This window comes from Balaenoptera ricei, chromosome 1 (genome assembly GCF_028023285.1).
Source record: "Balaenoptera ricei isolate mBalRic1 chromosome 1, mBalRic1.hap2, whole genome shotgun sequence".
NCBI lineage: Eukaryota > Metazoa > Chordata > Mammalia > Artiodactyla > Balaenopteridae > Balaenoptera > Balaenoptera ricei.
Window position 1 is genome coordinate 116,367,942 of NC_082639.1, and position 19,125 is coordinate 116,387,066.

The 19,125-nt window shown below is 38.3% G+C and overlaps 1 pseudogene; it reads right to left on the reverse strand.

Annotated features, from left to right (window-relative positions):
* Positions 1-341: 341 nt before the first annotated feature.
* LOC132366641 (olfactory receptor 10J3-like) lies at positions 342-2,752 on the reverse strand (annotated as a pseudogene).
* Positions 2,753-19,125: the final 16,373 nt, after the last annotated feature.

The following is a 19,125-nucleotide window of genomic DNA, read 5'->3' on the forward strand; positions in this document are numbered from 1 at the left end:
GTATCTTTAAAAAAAAAAAAAAAAAAAGATTTATTATTTATTTTGTTTATTTTTGGCTGCGTCAGGTCTTAGTTGCGGCACGCAGGATCTTTGTTGAGGCATGTGGGATCTTTCTTTGCAGCGCACAGGCTTCTCTCTAGTTGTGGCATGCAGGTTTTCTCTCTCTAGTTGCAGCACGCAGGGTCCAGGGCATATGGGCTCTGTAGTTTGCGGCACGTGGGCTTAGTTGCCCTGCCGCATGTGGGACCTTAGTTCCCTGATCAGGGATCAAACCCACGTCCCCTGCATTGTAAGGCGGGTTCTTTACCACTGCACCACCAGGGAAGTCCCTGAGTAGTATCTTAACTGTGGCTGTGTGAAGAGCACCTTTGACCTCCTTGTTCCTTAGGTTGAACATAACAAGGTCCACCAGGGAGTGAGGATGGTGTAGGTCACTGAGTTGGGTCTGTCCTGCCCCAGGGAACTCTGGGACTTAGGCTTCAGGTAAATGATGGAGGCACAGCCATAGTGGTTGATGATCACTGTGAGGTGAGAGGCACAGGTGGCAAAGGCCTTCTTCTGACTCTTAAAGGCAAAGGCCTTAAGATTCCAAGGCAATCTTAAGATTATGAAGCAATCTTAAATATGGTGCAGAAGATGAGGACATAGGAGATGGAGACCAGGCCCACGGGTAAAACAAAGCCACAGACACTGATGACAAATTGATGATCTCACTGACAGTGATGTCTGTCTGTGCAGGCCAGCTCCAGCAGGTACCTCACATCACAAAAGAAGCGAGAGATAACCAAGGTATCACAGAAGGGCAGGCCAAACACAGATGTTACCTGTACAATGTCATGTCCAGGCCAGTTCCCAGTGACCCAGATGCCAACTGGCATAGGCCTCTTACCTAGGGTGACTGATAGTGAATTTTATGTGTCAACTTAACTGGGCTAAGGATGTCTAGAGAGTTAGTTGGTAAAATATTGATTCTGGGTATGTCTGTGAAGGTATCTCCAGAAGAGATTAGCATTTAAATCAGTAGACTGAGTAAAGAAGATTACCCTCACCAATGTGGGCAGGCATTATCCAATCTGTTGAAAGCCTGAATAGAACAAAAAGGCAGAGGAAGGGCAAATTGTCTCTGCTTGAGCTGAGACATCCATCTTCTCCTGCCCTCAGACACCAGCATTCCTGGTTCTCAGGCTTTCAGACTGAGACTGGGATTTATACCATTTGCCCCTTGTTCCTCAGGCCCTCAGACTCAGACTACATGATACCACCAGCCTTCCTGGCTATTCACCTTTCAGAGGGCACACTGTGGGACTTCTTGACCTCCATAACCACATGAGCCAATCCCTATAATAAATCTCTTACATATATCAATATATATTCTCTTGGTTCTGTTTCTCTGGAGAACTCTAATACAAGGACTAAATCCCATAGGGGGGTTGCAGATGGCCACATGGTGTTCATACTGCATGGCCATGAACAGGAAACAGTTATTGGTTGCATACATGAAATAGCTCACACATTCAAGAGCTAGATGGCATAGTCTTGAATGGCAATGGACTCAGGAGGCCAGACAGAATGTAGGGACCAGAGTGTAACAGGTCTCCGAGATGAACAGGATGCTTAGGAAGAAGTACAACAGAGTATGGAGGTGACAACCCAAGCAAATGATGGTCACAATGATGACACTGCCAGAGAGAGTCAACAGGTACAAAGTCAACAGGACAAAAAAAGAGAACAAGACTGTGCTACCACCCAAAGCTGGAGAAATCTTTAAAGAGTATCTCAGTAACAGCAGTAGAGTTTGGCCTAAACTCTAAGGAAGATCTGGATCTGAATGAACTGGACAAAGGAAAGGGAGAGGTGAGGTTCTAACTATACAACAGATTACACAGTACTCTGAGCAGCACTACTGAATAATGTCCGAGGCTCAGGGGAACATCAGTGCTCTTCCACTGTCCAAAAGCTCACCATCCTTGAGAACAAATTAAGAAGTTTTTCATGATTTACTAAATTTAGGACAGGGGTTGAAGGGAGGGAAAGTTTCAACATAAGATGAACAGCAGAATTATGAAAACAACTACCTTACTTGACCATTAAAGAGGTGGGTTCAGGTCAAAGAAGATGCAGGTGTTGAGTGAGCCTGGCACTTCAACACCTTCTGTACTCATCCTTGATCTGGGCCTTTTATGACACAATGAGGAGGCAGCAACACAAGGAAGGATGATGAATATCTGGGATTGATCCATTCGTCTCTGTCAATGTGACTGCCAACACAATGTATGTGCCCCGGGAGTGTGCCAGAACAGTATCCTGAGGTCTGGGCTCTTCTTTCCTGCTTCTTTGTGTAGAGAAGATGACTAGTACATGGCCAGGCTTTGGGAGGGCCATTCAGGCTACCCTACTAGCCATGTTTCCAGACATGGAGGTCAATGCTCTTTTGAAGTAAATTTTGACATGTCTCTTTCTTGATCTATAGAGTATACTCCCTAGAGAAAAAGAACAGTACCTGGTGTTAATAAATAATGTTGACTTTCTCTAAATATCTTCCTAATGTGAAATTTTTCAATGAAATGGTATACGTAGAGGTGAGTGAGTTATTTTTCAAGAATGATTTTTTCTGCCCCTAAGCCTATACTTCATAACAGTGGCTGATAATGTCATCATTGGGACTATAATCTTTATTAGCTACCACTATCACATTCTCCCTGTGTTTCTTTTTTAGTGTCCTGTTTCCTTCAAAGATGTTCAGCATGGGCATTCTCTCATGTTGCTTTCAAGTCCTGTAGGCAAGAATCAGTATCTCCTTGGAGAACTGTGAGACACAGATCATCATCTTCTTTGCTTTCTTATCACCAATCCATAGCAGTAATGGGGTAATACCTTTTCACTGGCACCTGCAACCCACTCTTACTCAGTTCAAGAACTGGAGGACCTGTGTCAGGCTGGCATTCTCAATGTGTGCAACAGGATTGCTTCTATCACTGGTTCAGGCTGTGGCCACTCTCTAACTAACCTTTTGTGATCCACTCATTGATCATTTTCTCTGTTATGTCTAAGTCATGTTGGACCTGGTTTCTGCTAGTCCAATCACTGATCCTGTCACTGACAGTCTTCTGACTACTACCTTTGCAATTGTCCTTTTGACTCTTATATCTTCATTATTTCTACCATTTTCAGGATAGCATTAGCCAGAAGAAGACATTGCCTCTGTGTTTCTCATCTCACCATGTGAGCATCTGGTAAAGCTATGCCTTTAGAGCTTACTTCAAACATGATAGTGAGATCAGCAAAGGTTAAAATTAGTTGATCTCAATGACCAACTCTAATCAGAGTCTGTAATACTTAAAAGTAAAGATGTCAAGAATGCCTTGACATAATTGTAGCTAATAAAGCTCTTTTCCAGGATTATTGGAAGGATATTAAAATCTCTTCTCAAGTAGTTTTGCAAATTTTCCAGACAGAAATATTGTAAATAAAGTCACTGGTGTCAAGGTTTCAGGTGACTGGTGATGTGTCGTGTGACACAACTAGGGCCAGCATAAAAGTGAGCTTCAAGTACAAACTTCAAAAAAAAAATTCTTATAACCTCAGCCTATTGTTAATATTATAAGTATATAGCCCTCTAAATTGATGCCCACTGATTCTAGTTCTTGAGATTTCTATGAAGTCAAAATATGGTCTTCAGCATAAAATTCAAACTTAAAATGTTCAATGTACACCATAAACTGAAATAAACTATAATAACACATACAGTTAACTAAATCTAGAATTAATTCAACTTAGATGCTTGAAAGGGGATTTATTCGAAAGGATTTTTTTGACAAAAAAAAATCTGATTGGGAATTCTGGTTCCTGGTTCCACATGTAAGGAGCGTGGAACACACCATTCTATCCTAATGAAAGAAAGTGAAAGCCTGAACAGGCTGAAAAATCAACAGTTCTTGAATCTATAAGAAAGGTGAGGACACAGGGAAAAATACTGCCCCTAAGATTGCAGAGACAGGCAAATATAAGGAGTCATAGTTTACTGGAACAGAGATTCATTCATGAAACCACCATGGGAGCCAGTGCTGGGGTAGGAAGGGAAAGGTAAATGATCACTTTTGATATCAAAATTTAATCTAAATAAGAGCATACATTTATGCTTTATGTAATTACTATAGTTGGTACTATTTATATTTTTTGTATGGGCTCCAATTGTTATCGAGTGTTACTTCCTTTCAGCCTGTAAAACTTCCTCTTGTACTCTTGTAAGGCAGGTCTGCTATCAACAAATACTCTCAAGTCTTTGAGTACCTGGAAATGTCTTTATTTCACCTTCATTTTTGAATGATAGTTTTGCTAAATATAGAATTCTTGACCTTAAGACCTTGGGCATTATGCTTTGAAAGCTTCAGATTGTATTTAAGAGGAAGCTATAGATCATTCCCTACAGACATTCTTCAGATCCACAGTTACTTGCATTTCTTTTCCTGAAGTCACTTTTTAAGGTTGGGTACTTTAAACATTTCCTTTAAAAGAAAACTTGGGGGAAAAAAAAAGAATTATTGATGAACAGGATTTTCCCCCCAGCAATTTAGATGTGTTTTACTGACTCTGGACTCTACTATCTGAAGAAAAGTCAGCTGTTCATCTTATTTTGGGGCCCTTGTTATATGATGAGTTTTTTATCTCTTCTTGATTTAATGATTTTCTCTTTGTCTTTGGCATTTAACAATCTGACTATAATGTTTCCACATGTGGCTTTCTTTGTGTCTTGTCTTTCTTGGATGGATAGATTAATGTTTCTCATCAAATTTGGAAGGGGGGTTGGCCACTGAACCCACAGCGGAAACTGAGGAAGGAAGATACAAGCAAACGTCTTTTCTTAGGAGAAAGCAGTCTGTGCTGGATCTCCAACTACAATTCCAGCTCTTTTCTCCTTCTGCACAGCACTTTCTCTCCAGACAGGACCAAGACCACTGGATTTATTGAGGAAGAAATGGCATGCCAGTGTGGCAAGTTAACTCTAATCTCTGTCTTGCTTACCTGAATTGGTGCAGCCGGAATCTTTCCTCCCCTCCAAAGAATGACTCAGTTACTTAAGAAACAATGAATTTAATATGGAGACATTAAAGTTTACTTGCTCCTTGCTTCTAAGGTGTTCTAGAATTCATGGAATTTAATCACAACCACAAACATAAGTTACAGTCCTCCTCTCTCCTTTTCTTCTACAAACGACCCTGCTTCAATCTAAGAATTTTAAAGCATTTGGAACTTTTTCTTTTTTAAGCTCAGTCGTATCATAGATGCTGCTTCTCTGTTGGTTGCTCCTATTTTGCCTCTACATATTGAAATGACAAAGGACTGAGGTCTGGGATTTTTCATTTATATTCTCTCTTGAAGTGTTCCCATCCAATACCTTAATTTCTTTCTTTCATTCTTTCCTCCTTCCTTTCTTCCAATTCTTTTGTTGAACAAGTAATACACAGACATTGCACAGCAATCCAAAAGTAAAACAGGTTTATAGTTAAATATTATTCTTCTTTCAATATCCTTCCTGTTGCTTTTAGGATGCTGGTTCCTTGAAAATACTACCCCAATAACCTACTGATAAACAAAGCTGAGATTATTCTTCCTTTGATAAGGTAGAATACCACCTTGACAAAGTATTAGTGCAAAGTTAGAAGGAAGTGCAAAGTTAGGCTATTTACAAAGTTTTGGAGTATGGTGTACGCCAGTCTTTCAATTCATGGACTTGATTAGGATTGGGTAAGGATCATGGCTTAAGAGTTTAGGACTGATAGACTCAACAAAGTAATACTTTTGAGATTAGAGTTTCAATTTCCTTAGATCATTAACAGTCATTTGATGCTATTTATTAAAAATCCAAACAGTTTGATGGTCATTGACATAAGTTTTTGTTAGAGGTTCCTAAGAAGAACAATAAAGTTATATACAACTTTTGTCTTCCTGGGCAAGAATGTTTTGGAATAGTAATGCCATGCTGATGAAGGTAATGGAAGAGTAAAGTTGTATTATGAAAACAACTAAATAGCAAAGTCACATTAACATAGTCAGTAAGCACACTTTCTCCCTTCACCCCTCCACCCCATATTCCTTCCAGGCAATATACAGTATATAAATACAGAGATGCCTTACCTATACTAGCTAATATAAAAACACATATGTGTTCACATACACGTTAATACTTTCCCCACTATACTTAACAATATCTGGGATGTCCTTCTGTAAAGCACTTAAATAATTATCTGAATTTTTTTCAATGGTGGCGTAACTTTCTGTTTTATAGATATGCCATTTTTGTTAACCAAGTTTATTACTGATGGATGTTTTGGTCCTTTTTTTTTCTAGCTGTTGCCATTGTAAACAATTCTGAAATAGAAAACTCTGTAAACATGTCGTTTCACACATAAGTGAACACCAGGAAGTGAGAATGCAAAGTTAAAGACTATGAGCATCCTAAACTTTAAAGAGTATTTAATAGAGTATTGTTCTTCTCTACAAATTTTTACCAAATGATCTCTCACAAACAATGTGTCAAAATGTAATTTCCCATCGTTATGCTTCTAGAGGAAATAGAGAGTAATGAGAGGCAATAGGGGCCAGTGATTAAAAGCATGGACTCTAGATTCACACTGCCCAGGACTGAATCCTCTTTCCTCCAATTCCTAACAATGTCACCATAGGCATGTTACTTAACTTCTTTGTGTCTCGGTTTCTTTATCTCTAAAACGGCTTAATGAGGGCACGGTCTTCACAGAGTTGTTGTGAGGACTAACTTGTTGATTTATGCAAAGTGGTTAGAAAAGTGTCTGGCACCTAGTAAATGCTATATAAGTCAACTCTAAGTATATAGGAGGTTTGAGGCTTCCCACCAGCAGAGATCCTTAAACATGAAGTGCTTAACCAGGAAGACTTGCAGTGATCAGTTCAGAGTGGGAATTGGAAGCTAAAGATAAAAGGCAATAATTACAGGAAGCTTGCATGAATGCAATTAGTTTTATATCTTATTCAATGTGGTTATGCAATTAACTCCTATATTTTTCTGTGAGATTAATGAAAAAAAAAATCCACAATTGATCTTAAGGGGAGAGGAATCCCAAAGAAGAGTACTGATTAATTTATTTGTCCATCAAATATTTCTGATTCCTCTACTATGTGCTAAGGTCTATGGATTCAATGGCTACTACATACTTGTTTCTCAATAAATATTTATTGACTGAATAATGAATTGTAAAGAATCCCTGATGTTAAGGAACTCAGAACATCATTAGAGGAGAAGGGTAAATGGGAATGACAGTACAGAGTAATGAGTGCTATGATGGAGATTAGTATAAGATGGTATGGAAACATAAAGGAGGGGCATCTAACTCAGCAGTAGGGCCAGAGTATACTATCAAGGAGGTATTACCCAAGACAGTAAGAAAAAGGTGAATGATGCATGTGTCACTGCGGACATCTAGTTAGAGGGACCAGCATTTATAAAGATACAGATGAAGCAGCAAGAGAATCACTACAGTTAAGTACAGAGGCTCTGAAGTCATAGGTTCCTACGATTGAATCTTATTTCACCTTAGGCAAGGTCTGATCCTCTCTGTAACATATTTTCCTTATCTATACAATACTAGTTCTTAACTCAGAAGAATATTGTGAGGCTCAAATAGGTTAATGCATAAATCATTGAGCAAAATGACAGACACGAAGTAAGATCTCAAAAGATGTTTGCCATGATTTTTATCATTATTAGAGACAATCATGTCACTTTTAGGAAACAAGTGTGGTTCTGAATGGGTCTAGGCTCTGTGGTTCATATCAGCTTTAAAGAGACTGAGTCCTTGGGGCTTCCTATAAGGAAGAAAGAGAAACCCAGCTGAGATCCTGAAGCTGAAGAGTGCCTTGGTGTGTGGGATTTTCCAAAATACAAAGGTTGAATTTGATTGAACTACATACGTCATTGTGTACTTCCTAATATTGTGTCAGTTGAACGAACCTGTATTAGCTCTGTTCACACCATTCATAATGTATTGAAGTAAAATCACATCCCTTCTCTGCTTCTGCCATTGCAGACTTCAGAGTCTCTGTCTTATCAGGCTACTTGCACATGGGAGCCCTTGCCACTCTCACAAGGGCATTTACCAGCGCTTCTCTGAACCTTCTCAAGTAGCATGGATGGGGAGTCACCTGCACTGCATGAAGGTGAACCAAGGATTTGTGTGAGGGTTCTTGCTTTTGTTTTTAATGCTCCCTAATTAAATTCACCTTAAAAAAAAAAATCATTTAGCCCTGCATACTGAGGAGTAGCCCACAGTAACTTCAAATTATACTTTCTTTTTCATTAATAACTCAGAGCACTTTGTGCTTTAATCATGCTCTATGCTCTCCTTTTCTAATGCATTATTTTTCATTTTCTCATGGAAACTTAGCTGCCTCTTCCTGACAGCTGCAAAGAAATTCCTGCCATTTATTTTCATTTGACTTTATATCTTCACACATTTGAGGAGTATATACATTTCTATGAAGATAAATAACCATTAATCTTGACCTTTATTACCTACCTCTAATATAACCATAATAAAGCTTCTTCATTTTAATGGCTCAAATGTTAGAGAGAGAGAGCCCTTCCAATTTTTGAACTAAAAGTATATTATTTCTCTTATTTATACAGCAAATGGTTCATCTAGCCTCTTAAAGGATACATTCCCCTTATAAAAGCCACGCTGCTTTTACTCCATAGGTGATGCTCAATATTTCTAAAGTTTATTATAGAAGCCAACATTTATGCCCATCCACTGTCACACACAACACATCGTCCTTCCCTTTTAGACTTTTTGCTGTACATATTTGAACTCTGACAGTTCTCCTGGGTCTCTTGCATTTCTACATGTCTTGTGAGCAGACACACTGACTGCCTTTGTTCCAGATTATTATTTCAAGGGTACTTTTACAATGAACAGCCTTGGAAGATAGAGTGTCTCTCTCTGGAGCATAGAGTAGGCAGGCTTACTTATATTATCTCAGACTCAGGTTCCCTAAGCTTAGAGTTCCACTTTTCTAATGCAACTCACTGCATGCTCAGGTATTTCCTGGCTCTCTTTGTGTTCCTCTGTGAGAATTGGGGCTTGGAGAACTGGTGCAACTGTCAATACTATTGCTGTGAGTAATAATGTCTTTTGCTTCAGTCCAAGGTGTTTTGCATCTTTTACCTGCATCCATGGAACTATAGCAGGCTCATCTGTAAGTTTGGAAGGAAGGTAAATCTCAGATCCTTCAGAGTTCTCAACAATGACTTCATTCCAATTTTCTTAATTCTCTAAATGTGGCTCTTCCAGAATATGTAAAATGGGGGTTCCTTCTCCACTCTGCATAACAATGTCAGTGCCCCTCCCACATTCAGGTAAAATACTGGAAATTCACACTTTCCAGAGATATTTGCAGAACTAAAGAAAAATGCTGTGTAGAAAATACGGGAAGAAGAAAATGTCCATATAGCAAGCAGAAAGACTTCCCCTCAGTCTCCTTCTTCCCTGTGGTCTGCCAGAATTCTGGCAACAAGGTGTATAGCCACCAGAAAGAACATTACAGTAATCCTCCCTGGGGAAATAGAGAATCCCAAAAGAATTCATCTATAGATATTGACATGGGTACTTCCCAGTGAAAAATGATTTGTCACTTTATTGTCCTATATACACAGACATATACACAGAACTTCCAACTGGTTTATTAGAGCTTCTCTCCTAGATACAAATGAAAAATCAAGGTGGTTTCTAACATGAAAGACCATGATGGAACAAACAGAAAAAAACATGAATACTGGGAAAAAGAGAGACAATGCATAGAGAAGAGAAAAAAATTTAAATATAGATGCATGTGTATTTATATATATTTAATATTCTCAAAGAGATGAGAAAATAGAGTGCATTCATGAAACAAAAAAGGTTTCTATAACAAAAAAGTTTGTTAGAAGACAGTTTATTCTATTAGTAAATTTAAAAAGATAACATTGAAAAAGTCTTCCAGAAACTGTATTAAAAAGAATAAAACAGTTAGGTAATGAAAGAGAAAGAAAACAAAATGTGAGGATCAATAGAAGAGGTTTAATGTCCAACAAATACCAGTTTCAGAACAAGTAAATAGAGAAAATAGAAGAGAGACAACATCAATGAAAAGAATATTTCAAAATATTAAATATCATCAACTTCCAGGTTGAGTGACTAGCATAGTGGAAAAAAAAAAATAAGAGTATATATGTCAAAGAGTATCATCTTGTAATACCAAAACTCTAGGGGTAAAAATGTGCTAAAATTTTCCAAAAAGAGAAAGAGAGGGAAAAAAATCATATTATAAAGACTGATAATTCAAATGAAATTAGACTTTTTAACAACCACACTAGAAGTTAGAAAACAATGAAGCAATGCCTTCAATATTGTAAAGGATAATTATTTCTAAGCTACGTTAATATATTAAGCAAATGATTCACAACCTATGTGAATACAATAAAGATATTTTCAAAGGAGTAATATTTCAAGAAATGTATATCCTATATTGTTGTTCTCAGGAAGTTATTGAAGAGGTGCTCCAGGAAACAGGGAAACTAACATAGGCAAGAGATCAGGGAATCTCAGGATGCTGGTGGCCAAGTATATGAAAAGGTGCTCAACACCTAATCATCAGGGAAATGCAAATTAAAACCACAATGAGTTATCATCTCACATCTGTTGGAATAGCCATTATCAAAAATACAAGAAATAACTAAAGCTGGTAAGGATGGAAAAAAGAGGGAATCTTAGTGCACTGTTGGTGGGAATGTAAATTGTTTACAGTCACTGTGAAAAGTAGTATAGAGGTTCCTTAAAAAATTGGAAATAGAACTACCTTACGATCCAGCAATCCTAGTTCTGGACATGTATCCAAAGGAAGTGAAATCAGTATGTCAAAGAGATATCTGCACTCCTATGTTCATTGCAGCATTATTCATAATAGTCAAGACATGGAAACAATCTAAGCATCCATTAACTGATGAATGACTAAAGAAAATGTGGGAGATTTTATATACATATGTATACACACATTCATATATATACACCCAATGGAATATTATTTAGCCATACAAAAGGAGGAAATTCTGGTACTTACAACAACATGAATGAACCTGGAGGATATTATACTATGTGAAATAAGTTAAACACAGAAATATAAATACTGTGTGATCTCACTTATATGTGGAATCCAAAAAAAGTTTGAACTCACAAAAGCACAGAGTAGAATGATGGTTGCCAGGGGCTGGGAGAAAATGGGAAGATGTTGGTCACAGGGTACAAACTTTCAGTTATAAGATAAATAAGTTCTGGAGACCTAATGTACAGTATGGTGACTATAGTTAATAATGCTGTATTGAATACTTGAAATTTGCTAAGATATTAGATCTTGTGTTCCTACCACATATACACAAAAAAAGGTAGCTCTATGAGGTGATGGATGTGTTAATACTTCTTGATTGTGGTAATCGTTAACAATGTAAATGTATATCAAATCATCACACAGTAACACTTTAAATATATACAGTTTTTGTCAATTATACTTTAATAAATCTGGGAGGAATTATTAAAGTGGGAGGAATACTGGTGAAGGAAAGCTCCAGGATTATAGCCCTGCAGCTGTCCTACAGAGCAACTCAAGAGCTGGATTGGAGAAGATGGAAAGAGATGATCTTAAGACAAAAAGAAACTAACTAGGAGGCCAACTAACTAGATAGATAGATGGACAGACAGACAGATAAAAGTGACTTGGGAATATTACCTGATATGTTTGACTGTATCTAACTATGGAAGAAGGTTTTACTGTTCTGGTGGAAAATTTGAGGCTGGATTAATTACAGCTACTTGAAAACTAAACAAACAAATGGACCTGTCAACTGAAAAATGTGCACAACCTAAAAGTTGAGAATTATGTTTTATCTGGCAGACAATACTGAGAACTTAAGACTGGGACACAGCCTCTCAGATAGCTCTGAGGGACTATTCCAAAGAGGTAAGGAAGGAGCCAGGATATACAGGAGTTTTTGCAAAAAAGAACAGGTAGTCAGCACTTCAAAAGATTACTGTTAACTAAAGAAAACCAGATAGCTCAAGTTAAGGAATTTAGTACTTTACTATGTATGGGAAGATGCAAGAGTCTGGGCTCACTGAAATCATTTCTTTGATATGCACCCTAGCTATATAGGGCCAGGATCCTGTTATTTCCTATCCTGAGTCCCCTCAGGGTGCACAGTCGGGTTGGTGGGGGAAGGGGGAAGGGGAGGTGTGTGTGGCTACAGTGGCTGAGGGCTTGGTAGTTGGCATCCTGTTTCCATTCTAGGTTCCCTCAGGGATCACCCTTGGGGGTAGCTGTAATGTGATAGCTTGATGGCTGCAACACCCTTTGTTTACGGATATGGCAGGCAACATTTTTCATTCACAGATTCAATTACTAAAACTTAGCGAGAAAAACAAAAATTGCACTGGAAGAGTACACACTTAGAGCATGCTGCATGGCTCAGTTGTGAGTAATAGTTGCATACTGTAATAATGTATATTTTGAAAATAGATCTAATTTTTACTGGAAGGATGACAAGAGGAGAAGTATGTGCATAGGTTTGTGTTCATGTGTACAAATGATGGTGTTATAAATGAACTAGGAAGAGATAATGCCTAAAATTTAGGAATTAAATACCATTATATGCATTTTATATATAATATAGCAGAAATGTGGAAGCAAATAACATGAGACACAGGTAAAAGAGTTGAAAGTAGGTGCTTCTAAGAAGCAAGAATCATGGGTGGATAGAGAAAACGTTTTAATAATGTAGTACTATTTTGTATTTTTAATTCTACCTTTTAATTCTGCATTTAATTCTACAAAAATAAAATTAAATTGTAAAAATTAAGGTTAACTCTTGGATAAATAGAAATGATGTATATATATAACTTTCTAACCAGAAAAATGGAACAAAGAAATTAATCAAACAAAAAGACTTGTTAAGAAACAGAGATTAAGAAATCTTAGCACATGAAAAATATAAAATAAGATGGCAGTAATATTTAACAACTACTCTAATTATAATAAATGTGAATGAATTAAGCTAATCAATTGAAACACAGAGGCTCTCAGACTGAATTTTAATAATCTACACTATACTATTAAAACAATATGTCACAGGGACTTCCCTGGTGGCACAGTGGTTAAGAACCCGCCTGCCGATGCAGGGGACACGGATTCGAGTCCTGGTCTGGGAGGATCTCACATGCCATGGAGCAACTAAGCCCGTGCACCACAACTACTGAGCCTGCACTCTACAGCCCGCAAGCCACAACTACCGAAGTCTGCATGCCTAGAGCCCTGTGCTCCGCAACAAGAGAAGTCACCAAAATGAGAAGCCTGTGCATCGCAAGGAAGAGTAGCCCCCACTCGCCGCAACTAGAGAAAGCCTGTGCACAGCAACGAAGACCCAACACAGACAAAAATAAATAAATAAAATTTAAAAATAAATTGAAAAAAAGGAAGGATCCACTTTCCCGTTTAAAAAAAAAAAATATGTCACAGGTTGAAAATGAAGGGGTTGAAATGTTATCCAGGAAAATGCTGACAAAAAGAAAGCTGATGTAACATTATGAATATCAGACAAAATATCTTTCTAAGTGAAAACTGCTAAGAGACATAATATTGGTAAACGAAACAGTTCACCAGGAAGGTATTCCATTCGTGAATTTGTAAGATCCTAACAGCATAGCTTCAAAATGTATTGTGCAAAAACCAATAAAACTACCGAGAGAAACTGACAAACACCCAATCATAGTAGGAGATACTAACACATTTCTTTTGGACTAATAAAATAATCAATGGGTTAATAGGACTAAAAAGGTTATGACAAGTACCAAGCCTAACCTAAAACTCTAATCTTCATACAGAGAATGTTTTGACCCCAAAGGATGCCTCAACAAATTCTAAAACAATGATATACAAATAATATTCATGGACCATAATGCAATAAAGAAATCAATCCAAAAAAGTAGCCAAACCTTCCATTACCCCTCATAGTACTGAAGATTTATTTTATAAACACTTAATAGCACTTACTATATGCCAGCCATTACTCTAAGAACTTTCAAATATTTACTCATTCAATCTTCACAACAATTGTTTGAGGTCAATACTATTATTCTTCACATTTTACAAATAAGGAAATTGAGGCATGGAGGGGCTGAGCAACTTGCCCAAGGTGACATATAGCAAGTGGCAGATGGGACACAAACCCAGGCATCCCAACTCCAGGATCTGAGCTCTTTTGTATTAAGTGTATTATCTTAACATAAACATCTAAATAAACTGTGAATTAAAGAAAAAATAAAAATGAAAGTTTGTATAATACAACTTACAACAGCACTACACATCAAAATGAACAAGGTAAATCTGAAGCAGTTCTCAGAAAGAAATTTATAGCCTTATAATATTTACTGTAAAGCAAGAGGAAATATAAATATTTTAATTCAAAAAGCTTAAAAAAGAATAACAAAATAAGCCCAAAGAAAATAGAAACAAATAATAATGAAATAAAATTAATTAAAATACTAAAGCAAATATAAAATACTAGAAACTTTCTAAAAATTGTGGATCTTTGGAAAGATTAATTGAAAAATATAACCTCTAACAACTATGATAAATCAGAGAGACATAATAAACAAAATCAGGTAGGAAAAAAGATAAAGGGGCAGATACAGATGAGCAAAATAATTATAAAAGCATACCTTGAACAACTTTACACTGATCTATTTGAAAAAGAATGTAAAATGGGCAAATTCAGAAGAAGATATAAATTACCATAATTATACTAAGAAGAAATGGAAAATTTCCTAGACTAATAACCCTAAAAAGTGGAAATGATTGTAGTGAAAACCTATTCTCTCAAAAAGCAAACAAGCAAAAACAAAAAAAGACACCAGGCTCAGAGGATAGAAAAGGGGTGAAAGTTCCCCAGCATTTAAAGAGGTTGCTAATTGCAAACCTTTGGTACAAAAAATAGATAAAGTAGGAAATGATAATTATCGACCAATAATGAATGAATGAAAAAATAGCAACTTGAATTCAATAGTGTATAAAAAGGCCAAGCAGGGTTTTCCTTTAAAACATATGAATGAGTCAACATCAGAAAAATCTATTAATGTAATTCACCACCATAACCAATTAGAGAATAAAAAGCATATAATTATATCAATGGATACAGAAAAGGAACTAAACCATTGAAAAGACTGTTAGTGACAAACTTGCAGACAAACCAGGAATAGAAGGGAACTTCCTTAATGTGATAAAGGATATCTGTCTGAGATCTACAGCAAGCATCACATATAATGGTGATCAAAACATGAGAAGCATTTAAATTAAATTTGGAAAAAGACAAAAATGCCTCTGCAACTGCCTTTATTCAATCCTGTATTGTAGTTCATAACTAAATGCAATAAGCCAAACGAAGAGATATTAAAAAAATCAGAATGGAAAAGACAAAACTTCCCAAGCATACCGATGATGCACTCACTCCTTTTTCAGAAAAAAAAAACCTCCGAACCTCCATCCACTCCAGATTTTTTTCAGTCTTTTTCAGATAAATGTACAATAAGAATCATATATTTTTTTTAAAGTCATTTCTCAGTTCATAATTTCAATATCAGGGTTTCCTTTCCTTCTTCATGGGTTTAGACTCCATTACATTTCTAATTTCAGAGATACATATTTAAACAGAGCTACCAGAAAAACTGTGAAGAATGGACATTGACTAATAAGGCCCAAGATTTAATGATTATTTTAAGGTCTTGCTAAGACCTGCTGCCCAGCTTTAAGCCTTCCTTTAGCTGTTCCATAAAGGATTTTAAACAGTTCAAATGAGGATATGCACTGGCCATTCCCAAGCAGTGATAAATATACTACATATCTATTTCTTAGCTGTAAGTCTCTGGATCTTAATGGCTTATGAGCCTAAGTATTTGCAGTTGCTCTTCGGTAAATATTTGAGGGCCTTGAAAGAGACTATGTGGAACTGAACCAAATGCCTAGCAACTATTTCATGCTTATCAGTCTCTCTCAGTTTACTTAGCTTATCAAAGACACCACAATAAACTGCCTTGCTTTCAAGTATTCATTTCTCAGTCCACTGGTTTTTAGGAAAGGAACCTTTCCTACTTTGGGGGTCTCTAAGAGAAAGGCATAAACTGGGTACCAGAACTAGGGATTACTGAAGAGCCCAAGTCCCAGTGGAACCTGGTAGATTTGATATGATTCTCCTTCAACCTTTGGAAAGGCCCATCTTGGGTTTGCATTATGAAAGGCAGACAAGGCTGGGCCTGCTCAATGCCTAAATGCTGGGAAAGAGAAAGAGCGCAGGTGCAGGAAGGACTTCAATGTGGGCCTTCCTTCTCATCTTCCTCAAGGAGAAGGTTCTCAGCTTTTCCTATGCAATACGCAGTGATGCCTTGGAGTCTGATGGGCAAAACCAGCAGAACTGGTATATAGTACAGATGCCATGTCCCCATTCTGCTATATTCCATGTACCTTCCATGTGAGAATCACACAATGAGTATTTGTTGAAGGAATCAGTGAATGAATGAGTCACAGTTCCCAGAACATTCAAATTGGAAGGGACCTCAGAGACAGATCCTTCGGCCCTTAGGGTACAGAGGTCCTAGTGTGTGAGTGGCTTGTCTAATGAAGCTGCACCCTTAAACATGGTTGGGTTCCACAAGGTTGTAGACACTTTCTACAATGATGGTCATGAGGCAAGAGCTCCTCTTCATCCTCCATCCACCGAGCAGAGCAGGACCATGTCCTGATGAAACAGCTTTGTTCCTGTGGAAACCCTAGATCATCTATGTAGGGGAGCAAAACTTGCCACCCCAAAATGTCTCTTTGGCATGCAGATTATTTTGAGCTGAAACAATTAAGTCCCAAAAGACTCAGGAAGAACCTTTGACCTTCCCCCTAACTGACTAAAAGAACACAGATGGAGGACTTGTTCCAGGAAAGGAGCCATCACCATAGATAACTATAATATGAAGTAGGTGTGGTAGACAGTGAGGAACCTAGGAAAGTCTGTTTATTAAAATTCCTTTCTGTGTCCCATTGTCTTTGCAGGCCCAGCAAACATTTATTTACTAAACTTTTGCTTTTCTCTCTGCATTTGAATTGCCTTTCTCCCCTTTGAATCCCCAAATCACTACCGGCAACATCCTCTTCTGTTAGTTGAAGATGGTGTTTAAAGTGAGGTCTTTGGACACTTTGGCAACTTACTCAGTTTTCCTGGCCGTCTCCCATGTACACATGTCATTAAACTTCTGTTTGATTTTCTCATGTTAATCTGTCTCATGTCAATTTAATTCTTAGACCAGCCAGAAGAACCTGAAAGGGCAGAGGAAAATTTCTTTCTCCCTGACACCTACATACTACCTATGTGAGTAGGTTGATGAGCCCCTTTTCTAATGAGATCCCCAGACATCATGGTGTTTGGCTCTTGCTACTGCTGCCTTGGGGACAGTCACTGTGGCTTTGGGGAGAGGGACCCCAGAGTCCTGGGGCACAGGAGAATGGTTCTCTCTGACAGACTGCAATCCAGATTAAAGGAACAGGGCTTTGGGGAGGCATAGGAGAACGCAGTGTTGCTTTCTGTCTGTTTGTTACTCCCCGATCTGGCCAATCAGAGAGAGAAATTAACTAACAGACCCTGGTGGGCTCTAAATTTTTCTTCTAGTCCTCCTTTCCAGAAGATTCTCTGGGAGCCGTGTCTGCCATACACAGCGGGAGTCCTGGCAGTCCTGGTTCTACACTCTCAAGCCTTTGCTCTCCTGAAGCCTGAGAGAGCCTCAGCTCTGCCTGGTGAGATGTAAGTCACATTCTATGACTTAATGAAACATGATTTTTGTCTGACTGGATGTGGCTTTATGACCCTTGCCTCATGGAATATCACCTTTTCTTTTTCTTTTCTTTCCTAGGAATATTGTCAAGTGGAAAGATGAAGGCACAGCTGTGTCACAAAACTTGGGGAATAAAAAGCACTATATAAATACTGAAAAATCACTCAGGAAGTGGTATCTGAGCATTAGTCTTAGAAAATCTCAGGCAGAACTTTCAAAGGGCTTAATTGGTGAATTTAGCTCAAAATATAGTCTTCACACTGAATGAGCCAGAGGGATTGGGGACATGCAGTCCCATCCCCACACCATCTATCACACTCCTGGCTGGTGGGGACTGGAGGAGAGAAATGGAACATCTGACTCTGGTTGAGTGAACCTAATTTTCCCCCTCTATACTAGAAAAAGCATATTCCCTGAATACAGAAGTGCCCACCTTACTGCCCCAGATATCAAGCAGAGGGCAGAAAGGTGAGAGTCAGTAAACGGCTGGCTGGCTGGCTGGCTGGCTGAAATATTGGGTTCATGAGTGTAGGAGTTCAAGGCAGAGGTCCTGGACAAAGGCACACTTGCAGAATTGCTGCGCTGGGAGTGGCTTTTCCATTCCAATGCACATGCAGATCCTCCTCCTGATCCTTGGGATTCTCTCCTCTGCTTGAATACTATGTTTCATTCCCCCGCTACCTCCTTCTCCTCACATCTCCAAAAGACAGAAAAGCATCCTCTACTCTGCAAGCTGCTCCACAGTGTTAGCTAGATGGAGACCAACCACCTTCTAGCCTTGACGTCAGGCCTGGGGGAGGAGAAGTGAAGATAAAACAATGACCAGCAAAACTCATATTTTGAAATCTATGCTCGTCTTTATCAACAGTTACCACTTATTGATGGCACGCTCTATACCAGGCCCTCTGCTAAATGCCTTACGGACATCTTCCCATGCAACCCTTCCCATGCATCAGTCCCCTGAGGTAGACACTAGTACTGTCTTCATCTTACGGGTGAAGAAACTAAGCCTAAACAGAGGAGGAAATGTTCGTAAGGTCACATGTGAAGTAAGAAGAGCTGGGGTTTGAAACCAGACCACCTCTACCCCCATCCCCACACATTTGAGAATCTAGAGTTGGAGAGGAGGTAGAAAGTGAGGCCTGGGCTTTCCAATCAACAGAGATTGGAGAAATTAATGACAAGACCCATCCATGAA